Source organism: Biomphalaria glabrata, chromosome 11 (assembly GCF_947242115.1).
Source record: "Biomphalaria glabrata chromosome 11, xgBioGlab47.1, whole genome shotgun sequence".
Classification (NCBI taxonomy): domain Eukaryota; kingdom Metazoa; phylum Mollusca; class Gastropoda; family Planorbidae; genus Biomphalaria; species Biomphalaria glabrata.
The window spans coordinates 22,925,205-22,936,999 of NC_074721.1; the positions used below are offsets into that span (position 1 = coordinate 22,925,205).

At 33.7% G+C, this 11,795-nt stretch overlaps 1 long non-coding RNA gene across 5 annotated transcripts; it reads right to left on the bottom strand.

Moving 5' to 3' along the window:
* Positions 1 to 1,718: 1,718 nt before the first annotated feature.
* LOC106054874 (uncharacterized) lies at positions 1,719 to 11,266 on the bottom strand. Of its 5 annotated transcripts, none has more exons than XR_008773750.1 (5): positions 11,249 to 11,266; positions 10,794 to 10,845; positions 6,033 to 6,110; positions 5,223 to 5,349; positions 1,719 to 1,928 (listed from the first exon to the last, which is right to left on the bottom strand). It is a non-coding gene; the product is annotated as an uncharacterized LOC106054874 (long non-coding RNA). The 5 variants fall into 5 exon arrangements; XR_008773749.1 differs by having other exon boundaries at positions 11,244 to 11,261; XR_008773752.1 differs by lacking the exon at positions 11,249 to 11,266 and adding an exon at positions 11,111 to 11,244.
* Positions 11,267 to 11,795: the final 529 nt, after the last annotated feature.

Sequence of the window (11,795 nt, forward strand, 5' to 3'; positions counted from 1 at the left end):
ACCCCGGGTATTTTATTTCCCCGGTACCCACCATATCTGGAGGGCATTCCCCTATCCGCCACCTGGGGAGGCGCTCGATGGAAGATCAAAAACTCCACACGAGGATCTAAACTTAGGTTGTGTAAAGTTTCTATGAAAAGCTCATTTATGTCCTTAAGGTTTTGGTGTTTATCTACGGTTAGTGTTTTCCAATTTATATCAGGTAGGTTGAAATCACCCATAATCCAAAAAACTGCATTTTTATTTGTCTCTTTAAGTGTAGTAATCTGATTACATAGTTCCTGCATGTATTCTAAACTAGAATTTGGTGATCTGTAAATGCTGCCTATTATTAGGGATGTTGAGGTGGTATTAATTTTACAAAATGTTGATTCTACATTTTTTGAGTTAGGTAAGGTAATTTCTTCTGCTATAAGAGTGTTTTTTATTGCTAAAAGAACTCCTCCATGATTATCAGCCCTATCTTTTCTAAAAATTTCATAATTACTATTGAAAATTTCTGCATTATAAATTTCAGGATGTAGCCAAGTTTCTGTTCCTGCAATTATGTCTGGTTTCTCACATTCTAATAAAATTTCTAAGTCTGCTGTTTTGTTCCTAATGCTTTGAAAATTTATAACTAAGGTTTTAAGGTATTTTGATATTACTTCTTTAGTAGGTTTGTTTAGTGAGGCTGTTGTATTAATTTTAGTAGATTTAGGTTTAACAGGAGTGGATCTGGCTAGTGGTTGGTGAGTTTGGTTCGGGATGGTGTTTAAGATGTTGTATGGGTTAGAAGTGTCCGCATCAAAGGAATCAAACAGTCCTGATGTAAACTGAGGTAACCCACACGGTACACAGTGCCATGATGCGTCTTTGTTGCCTAAGGCATAATACACAGGTGTATTCATATGGAGACATGATGCATGGTACCATTCATCGCAGGTGTCACATTGAATGGCTTTCTGTTTCAGGGTGCATATTTTTTTGCAGATGTTGCATCTATCTTTAGATCTAGGTCCTGGATTTGACTCTACATCTCCTGCTATTAATATTAACAGTGATAGGTATTTATTTCTGCTGTGTCTGATTGAGAACTTCCATTTGTGATGGGTAATCTTCTTTAATGGTATAGATGTGTATGTTAGGTTATTTTTGAAGTTGCATTGTTCTAAAGTGTGATGATTGATTATGACTGTTGTTTCCTTTTTAAGTTTAGTGTTGACAAAGGTAGATCTAGTTCTGTGTTCAGCTAGTGTGCATTTAGTGATTATTAGGATAAATAGCCAGAGCAATTTCATGATGACTGTTCTTGATTTTAGTTTTTAAAGGAGTCTAGTCTATATCTAGTTTAAGGTTTACAATGCCTAAGTTAAGTCTAAATCTAAAGTGAAAGCTAGTTTACAATGACAATTAAATCAAATCAAATGGTTTATTAAATTCAAAATGTGGACCTAGACTAGATCTAATTCTAGATCAATATATTTACGTGTATAACTAACTATATAGAATATTACTATTAGTTATTATTAGTAGTATTAGTAGATGATTAGTAGATCTAAAGCCTTAATTAAAGTCTAAGTCTAACACTAGACAGACTAGATCTAAAATCTAAGGATATAATAATAAATATAGACTAGATCTAGATCTAATAAATTATAAGGATTAGTGAGACAAAATAGTCCTAAGCTATCACGCCTTTTCATGTTCTAAAAACTTTGATGAACACTCAAGACAAATTTGTTATCTATATTTCTTTTTTAGGTTTATTGATATTGCAAATGTTATGAAATGTTAAATGTACATACACACACACACAATTTAATATTTGACAAAGTTTTCTGCTTCTTTTTGTCGCTTCATTAGCTCATCTTCCTTTTGCTGTTGTTCCAAGGCGATTTGAACTTCCTTTAATTTCCTTATTTCCTCAACTTTAGCTGGTCTAATATCTGGAAATATTTAAGTTCGCTGATAACTTTTCAATTATAAAATGTTTGAAAGTGATTATTGTGTGAATATATTTCTATGCTGCTTGTTAGTTTTTTAGGGGAACACATGTAAGAACAAAGCTCAATTAGTCATGTGCCAATGCATCTCTACAACAAAAGCACGGTGACACGACAAAATAGCGCGGACTTAGATACGATGTGTATAAAAGTGCGGATTTTAGGAAGTGAAGGACCTGGGCAGCATTTTGTTTTTGTTGAGGTCTCTAACTTCTTCAATATAAATAGATGTAATATTATTTGCAGAGAAAGAGAGTACTTTAAAATTTTATCTCATTTTTCTTTTTCACCAATATTTAAAATGCATAACTTGCTGAATAAATATGATTTTAAAATATAGTTCAAGGTTTAGCTAAGATGATGTTTGTGTTACACATGTGTCTTATAGTATACCGGTAATCAGTGATTTCCGATAGCATTATGGAATGTTTCGAGATCGAGTACAGGACAAACTACCACGAACAAACAATTCAGTGGAGGGATGGCTTCATGCATTTCAGCTTATTGACGGTCATCACCCCAAATGTCTACAAGTTATCTCTCACTTCCTCAGAGAACGGGAGAACAAGATTCTGAGATACAATGCTGGAGAACAAAGTAAAGCTGCAAGCAAGACAAAGTACCTCCAACTAAACAGACGTCTTGCAGCTATATTGCCAACGTACGAAAACATGCCACTGGTGGAGTTTCTGCGTGACATTCCATATAATTTAACCTTGTGAAAGTTTTGTGTGTGTGTGTGTGAGTAAATCTGACTAGTATGGAAGTATATTTGCGTGCTTTCAAGTGCTTTTTTGGATTTTAAATAAATGCTATATTTTCAATTTATTCCTTTAAGCAAATTTTTATTTTAAGATATCTAAAGTGTTTCTTGCAAAATGACTGAAAAATAAATATAACATTACATTACAAAAATATTGGCTCTATTCATATTTTACGATAGCGGTATTTAACGTATTTCTTGCAAAATGATGGGAAAACAATTTCTGCGCTATTTTGTCGGCGCTATGTTGTAGAGAACCCAATAGCACTATTGGAAATCTGATGTCACCATAATCCATTCTCTGTATAGTGCTAAAAATAAGTACATTGTCTAAACAGGAGGTCTTCTGCAATTGAAACATTCATTTTGTAAATGAAATATGCACTATGACAGTGTGGAATATAGAAGTCATATGTGTGTTTGAATAGATATATGTAGTAAGAATGTAACTATATAGTGGCCTCCTTCAGTCGTAAAACGACTATTGTTCATCTCGAACACTTTTTCATATGGCTGTGGCGCCCTATTTTGGAGAGACACTCCCGTCCACATATATTGCAGGTCAAGGTGGCTTTCGCTTTAATGGTAAAGGTCGGCCATTTTTCGTATGGCCCATGTTTTCTCGATATCCATAGCTTTCTTGGTCACCGTCTCTCTCCAACTGCGGTCTAGGGCTATGTCTTCCCAATGGTCAGTATCAATGTGTTATCACATTCACGTAACGGAGGTGGGGGCGACCAGTTTTTCTTGAGCCAGACGCGATTTGCCCGTACAGAATGATTTTCGGGATGCGATTGTCCTCCATCCGGCAAGATTGTTAACGCCGGAAGTGGTAATGGTTCTAAGCCCACAATTATCAATAAAATGCTTCCAATGGCAAATGTAACTATAAGGGAGATAATAATCCTACTACAGTAAAGCCTTCTATAAAATAAAAGTCTTGCATATCATGAGCGGAGTAAAACAATGATATGTTTTGGCTCCAACACTATTCGGTATCTTCTTTTCAGTCGCAGGCCTACTCACCAGCGCTCTGATTGTAGAAGCATTTCACTGTTTAGCATAGTTGGAAAGGCTTATGCTGGAGTAATACTAAAGCGGCTGCAGATCTTGTCGGAACGAGTTTACCTAGAGTCGCAGTGTGGCTTAAGGGCGAGTAGATCTAAAACAGATATGATTTTCTCCTTGCGACAGCTACAGGAAAAGAGCTAAGAACAAAAACAGCCCCTCCTTTATTTATTTGACCAAGGCTTTCGACCTAGTCAGCAGAAGCGGTCTGTTTGTCGTACTAGAGAAAATTGGCTGTCCAAACAAGTTACGGAAACTAGTGTCAGTTTTTCACGAAAATATGCAGGGCACTGTACAGTTTGACAGTTCCGCCTCAGGGCTATTAGCAAAAAATACCACTGATGTTGGAAATCACACCCTTACGGTGGTGCAAGAATTTACGCTGGCTCGGACATGTCACCAGCATGCCAATGGAAGAATCCCTAAGACATTCTATATGCTGAACTTGCGGAGGGAGTCAGACCTAAGAGGCGCCAAGGCTAACCTATAAAGATGTCTGCAAGCGAGACGTGAGAACCACAAGCATCAATGAAAATATGTGGAAGGAAGTAGCCCAAGATAGGACAACATGGAGACGGACTGGTACGAACCTCGCCGAGAGCCAAAGAAATGAAGCGGCCTTAGTCAAGAGAAAAAAAAAGAAAGCTGCCCAAACAGCCATAAAACAGATGCACGCACATGCACGAACTGTGTCGAACTCTGCCAATATAGAATTGGCTTGATTAGTCAAACCAGATTCTGCACCATCTCAAGAAGAAACCAAAACCATTGACTCATCTGGACACATCCATTGTCTTCCGAGACAGAAGGAGCCACACTTTTAATATTTGTTAAATGATGTATAATGTGTGTATATATATATTTGACAACAGGCTATAAGGCTACTAGCAGTTCATGCCGTTTTGCAAGTATATCATGTACAAATCTCATGTACAAATCTCTAGTGTTTGTGTACAACATAATGTGCAGTTCAAAGCGAACCACGGCAGTCTTTGGTTCATTGCTTTGAACTAATTAGGGTAGCTAGACTTTTGCATAATTTGTAAAAGCCTTCATGAATGATATTGGGAAATGCTTCTATTAAATCTTTAAGCATGTAGTTTTTCTGAAATTGACATTCTGCAATAACAGTTCAATATTTCCATTGCCTTGCCTGAATGCATTTCTTAGTGAAGTTGTATTCTACTTAAAAGCAATCTTGGATTCATCCAGAGATTCAAGAGAAACTGTTTAGTATTAATAAGAGAAATAAATGTATTCACTTGCAACTAAGAAATTATGCTTGCAACTAAAAACAATTGAAGTGTACATTGCAACCCCTAATCAAAGTTCTAATTGACAGTAAGTAGATATTACAATTAAACTATCATTAAACTAAAGGTATATATAAATATCTAAGAGCTTACATGAAAAATAGCTATACAGTTGATAGGCTAACACAGCACTTCCAGCAAGAGTGATACCCATTAGTGTTCGAACAGTCCAGAGGTGTGCTTTGTCTAAAAATGCTGCTTGCTTTGTTTTTTTCATTATCTGTTCAAATAGAATAGAAATCTGAAGACAATTGTATCCTTCTGGCGTCCTTTGAAAATTAAAGAAAAAAAAGTTCTTCTTTTTTATTTAAATATTATAGAACTCAATGAGTTGTACAAAGTGGCTGAAGGGAGGGTGGGCCATGTGACTACAAGTCTAGTGTGTGGTAAATACAACAGCAGTGAATAGTACTGATTGGAAGCATTTCTTTTTCAAATCTGGATGGTCATGAGTGTTTCTATTCAAAGGCTTGGACCCTGGTTAGACTTTTATAGCACTATATTTAATTTTCTCTAAAAATTACTATACATCCTAAAGCTGTCACTCTATATGTCACATATTTATAAATCATACAAAGTGGGAGAGGGGATTTAAGATTAATTATATAAGACTTGTTGCATCCCCCTTTTACTTCTAAAAAGTCATGACTATGAGACACTCTAATACATGTCATTAGTTATAGTGCTTATTAGGGTGATAAAAGGTGATTGAGGCTACTGGAACTTAACCAACATCAAGCCAGCTCAGATTATAAAATTTCATCAATAGCATGAAGCCTCAGTTAGGGTTAGGTTAGATTAGGAGTGTTAAATTATTATTTTTTAATTTGTTTTCTAAATCACAAGAATAACATTGAAGATTAAATGTTTTACAACTGTTGAAATGTATTCTCTAAATGTTACCTGTTCTGTAAATGTACAGCTGAATTAATTTTCTTGTGATCTTTTTGTTAATTTCAATTGACTACTACTTTAAGATTTCTGAAACAGTGTAACAACAAATAGATCAAATAAAGTAGCATTCAAAGTAGCTAAAATTTAAGCCCATTCCTTTTTACTATCTTAGCATCTCTTGGACCATTGTAATCTGCTGATTGGGGTAGTAAAAAAATGTAAAATGTTAAGACATATTTCAGATGGTCCTTCATAGTTCAAAATAATTTACTTCCTAGTCCAAACCTCTTGCAGGATGATGGCGGATGGCAGCGGGTGGGGTATGAACCCAGGACCACCAATTATTTCTCCCAAAGGAAGAGAAAGATGATCTGTGACAGTTGAAACTACTGTAACAGAACTTTGGCAGTGGTGTCCCCATGCATAATCCTCATAGCTACTAGCTTCTCTGATTTCAAAACTTCTGCTGTTTGTACCACAAATATACCAGGATTCTGAGTGGTATCATATATGAAACATTTCAAAATATGGTTTGTTTTGAATGAAGATATTTACCAATATCTTTCACTCGCCTTGTAATTGTCATGAGAAAGGTCTTTTCAGGACACCTTTCTTCCATTATTGTTAGCAAGCACTTTTTTATTCATTCGCTGTTGGAAATGGCTTCATGTTTCTACTTACAATGTGAACAACTCTGTAGCTAGCCTTACAGCAGACTTTTTTCTAGCCTCTTTCTGGTAAATATTCTCATCAATCCTCCACTCTAATAATTTCGTCCCAAACCAAGAATGCCGCTTTATTTATTTACCTATTTGGTATCATAAAGATGTTTAATGTATTGTTCTTTAAAAAGAGTGAATCTTTCTTGACAATTCATTTACCCTACATAGCAACTTCTTTTTTTGTGGAGAGGGATTTTCTATACTTTGTTCCAACGTTTCGGTAGGCCAGATGGGATGTTGCGGGCTGTATTTTGGGCATCACTGGCCTAGTCCATAGCTATGATAATACTGGTACAGTTATATAGATCTAAAAGCATTAGGATAACCAACTCAAGAAAAAAAAGTTACATCTCATCTACACCCCTTCCTGTCACAAAAAGTAAATAGACTGTGCATTCTACCGTTTCTAACGAACTGGGCAGTGTAGGCCTAGCCTAGAGCTTTCATAGGTAACATGTGTCGTGTAGTTGGTCATGATAAGATGACCATCTGATAGTGTTTGTTGTATGTTGAGTGGTCAGGCTAGAAAATACACACTGACATGGTTAACATGTACATTTACCCTTACACTAGTTACACAGGTCAAATGTTTAACACAGTTTTTTTACTTTGCTTACTTACTTAGACTTACATCCTTCCGCGCCGTTCGACGCATTGGCAGCAAGCTGTCTTCACAAAAGATCTGTCACTGGCAATGTATGAAGCCTCTTCCCACCTGGTGACCACTGTTTTGAAGTCCTCCATGAAAGTGAGGCACCAAGTTATACGAGGACGTCCTGGTTTGTGCTTTCCTCATATTGGCCTCCATGTCATCGCAACTGTTGGTATGCGTAGTTCATTTTGTCGGAGAACATCTTCTGCAAACCTCATGAGACACTGTCACAATCTCACTAAGTGGTCAACTCCCAGTTTGAGACCCGATCTATATAACTGACAACTAAAATCCCTCTTAGCCATTTTTGTTGAGCCACATTTAGTCTTTTCTCGATTTAGGCAGATGACTTCCGTGTCTCACACGGGTATGTTGCTGTTGGGAAGATGATTGTCTTAAGAAGGTGTAAAAAAACATTCCTGCCTTTCCTATTCAGTATGCTACATCATGGTAGACATTCCCATCGTTTGTTATGATGCTCCCAAGGTATGTGAACTAGTCCAACTCTTCAAGCTTTGACTCACCAAGTCTGACAGGGGCACCCTTTGCACTCACAAAATTTTAGTCTTATCCAAGTTTATGTGGAGGACAATTTTGGGTGCCTATTTATCTAGGCTCTCCATCATTTCTTGAATGCATTTATTTGTAGCCCTGAGTAGTGCAACGTCATAGGCAAAGTCCTAGTTCGTCATTCGGCTTTGTTAACACCATGGAATAAATACCGAAGGCAGTCTGATTCATTGCTCTCCTCAATTATGTAGTCGATGGCTAGGGGAAGAGGAAGGGAGATAAGATGCACCCGTCTCACACCTGTCTCGATGCTAAAGAACTTGGTTGTTCAAATTATATATATATATATTATAGTAGTAGATCTTAGTATATATATAATATATATATATATATATATTATATATATTACTAGTATTATATGGATCTTGATAGATTAGAATCTATTCTAGATATGATCATAGTCATAGAGTCAACATAGATCTAGACTAGTATCTTATAAAATAAATTAATAAATTATATTAATTAGTATTAAATAAGTAATAGTACGAGTAAATAGAATCTAGTATAGATCTCTTCTAAATCTAGGACGTAATCATCTTTTTTTTGAAGTAACGTCTGTATTATATAAGATAAGATATTTAGTATTATGACATTAGTTTTACCCTTTTTTTAGGGGTGGTCATTTCCATCAAAGTTTTAGCATATTGTATTTGATTTGAGGACTAATTATGATTACTTTTTGTAAACATAAGATATCAGAGATAATTTTTATTTGCTTTTGAAGCCAATCTGTTAAATTTTTCTTAACAAAAGTTTATGTGAAAGTTGACATTTTTACAACTTTTTTCCTATAAAAGTTACAACAATGCTGTTTGCTACAATAATTTATCATATTATGAAATGTGTATATTTCAAATTTCATTAAATTCTCTTGGCACACTTTAAAGATATTTGATATTAAAATTAACAAAGACAAAGAAGGGTAAAATTTTCTTTTTTAAATAAAATAAAAGTGTTTATGGTTACAACAATCTCACTAATTCTATTGAATTTAGCATGTTAATATATATATGTGTGCTAAGTTTGAACTTTGTAGCTTGGCGCACTCTTTAGATATTAATTTTCAAAGTTGATGGTTAAAATCTATTTTTAGTAACAACCAACACTGTGATTTACTGGAAATGGTCAATTTCTGTCTATCACGAGCTATTTTTAGAAGCACACATAGGAATTTTCATTAAAGATTAACTTTTATAGTGTTTGAATGCTAGATTATGGAGAGGGAATGTGTCTTTATTATAATGACTTTGTAATCTGCAAATTTTAAAGTAAAAATTTAATTACTTTAAAAAATAATATTAAATATTACAATTTTTTTTTCATATTTTTAGCTCAGCGAACTAATAATTAATTTTTTTTTCTGTGTGTTGTTTTTTTCTATTAATATACATCATTACATGTAAATTAATAGTTAATAAATTAGTACATTATAAATATATTTTTTAAATGATGAGCTATTATTGCACAAAAATTCAAGTAAAAAATCTTTTAATAACTTCTAAAAAAATCGCAAGGTTTCTTTTTTATTTTATTGTCCGAAGCAAGAAATTTTTCATTTACAATCTAATTTTTAAAGCATTTAAATTAAGGCATTTTAAAATGATTAATTACCAGTGCTCTACAAAAAGGTTAAAACTGTTTTTTTATGAAGTTTATGAAACTTATAGTAATTAAATTTTAGGAAATATTTTTCTGCACAGTGCTATTTTCATTTATAAATTTATAAGAATTATCTATCTGATGCATATAAATAGCTATTTAAATAAAGTAGAATTATAATTAAACAAAATAAAACACAAAACAGATCTCTGATTTGTTTTATTTGTGATTTTTGGGCTCATATGATGACAAAATCACATATATTTTTATTTTTTGTCGAAGGCTTTTTTAATATATTAATTAACTTTTTTCCAAAACTTTTATTGCTTGGTCATATTTTTTAAATTTATTTTAGCAGAATACTGGTTAATGTAAAAGAGTGTGAAGTTTCAACCCCATATCTTTAAGACTTTTTATAATACAGTTAATTTTAGTTCAACTGTCAGTTGTTTCGGTCACAGATTTTTTTTTTATTTACAAAGGCTAAAGAAGGCTGATTTTTGGCCACTAAAAATTTAATAACTTCCCTCACAATTAACTCAGCAATATAAAATTGGTATCATTGGAAAGCATTTCTCAAGCTCTATCTAACTAAATAGGTTCCATTGCATTGTGATCATTTTGAAATTTTTATCGAAGTACCTAGCTATACTCTATATACATATAAAATACTGATCTATTTTTTCTATATATACTATTTATTAGAGATATACTAAAATATAGTCCATACTGTCCATAGATTTCATAGATTGATATTGTGATAGTTATACTATAGATTCTAGATATAATTAATCTAGACTCGACTGAGCTATAACTATTTATTTTAATAGATTATAGAATCTAGGCCAATCTAGGGTAGTACCGAATCTAGATTTATTCTAGATTTAAGTCAAAAACCTTAGCCTTACTTAGCCTGTATAATAACTAACTTTTAACAATTAACTTGTAGATCTATATATATAGTTAATATAGATCTAATAAGTTGTAGAATGTTCCTGGTTTGTGTAGTCTTATACTCACGTAGTAAGTTGTAGATAGAGACTATGACTAGGACACTAGGTCTAGATGTAGAGTAGATCTAGATCTGATCTAGATCTAGTCTAGATATCTACAATCAAGTTTCTATTAGAATAGTTTAGATCTCGATTTAATGATCTAATAATTATTATGTATCCACTATTATCTACATCTAAATCTAGATTATTCTAGATAAGAATCTTGGTCTACCTCACTGGACTCCAGAGTGGCAGGCTCAGTACCTGTACTAAGGCGTCTAAGGCTGTACAATAATTAGAAAAGTGTTAGTCTAAGTATGTAACCTAAACTTTATAGTCACTTTGCTATACTCTATATAGATACATATAAAATAATATAAAATAATAATATCATAGTCATACTATTATTACTATCATAGTCATAATGATAATCTTAAATAAATCTAATCAATTCTAAATCTAAAAAAAAAAGCCTTTTAATTCTAGATCTAGCTCTAGTCTAGTATCATCTAGAAAAAGAGATCAATAAAAAAAATATATAGATCTAACTCTAGATATAGACTTTTTTTTCTAATCTGTCTAGACTAGATCTAATCTAGTTAAAATAAAGTTAAAAGTAATGGTAAGGTAATCTATTTTTTTCAATGCTCAAAAGAGAAAGTGAAAGAAGTTTGTAGAGGACAGGACGATTTATCGTTTAGTTTTTCTTCCTTGGGACAATATTATAGTAAGACAATAGTAATCTGTATTATATTTTGCCAAATAAAAAACGCATTATATCCTGCGCAGACTTCTCTTTTTTTTCTGTCCCCCCCCCCCCCCATCTCTTAAAATTATGACCTATGGATCTAAGGATTCTAGTCTATATAACGGTATATCGCAGTATAGCTTTTTTTTTCACCCCTAAATGTTTTTTTTTCTGAGGATTCTAATAACGCATTTTCCAGCTTTTCTTCTCACAAACAAAAATGCTGGTCAAATATCAAATCAGCACTTTTGTAATTACTTTTTCTTCTTCTTCTTCTTGAAACTGCCAGGTAGAGTTGAGTTTTCAGCTCTTGAAACTCTAAGCCAGCAAAAGTGAATAAGAACTCCCTTTCACAGCCTGAATGAGAACAGTGTACACTGTTCTGTCTGGCGGGGTGTCAGACTCGCGGCCAGAGACCGCGTGCACCGGGACCCCTGCTAATTTCCTTTTCTATACCAGGCTAACCGTGCAGGACACGCCATTTAT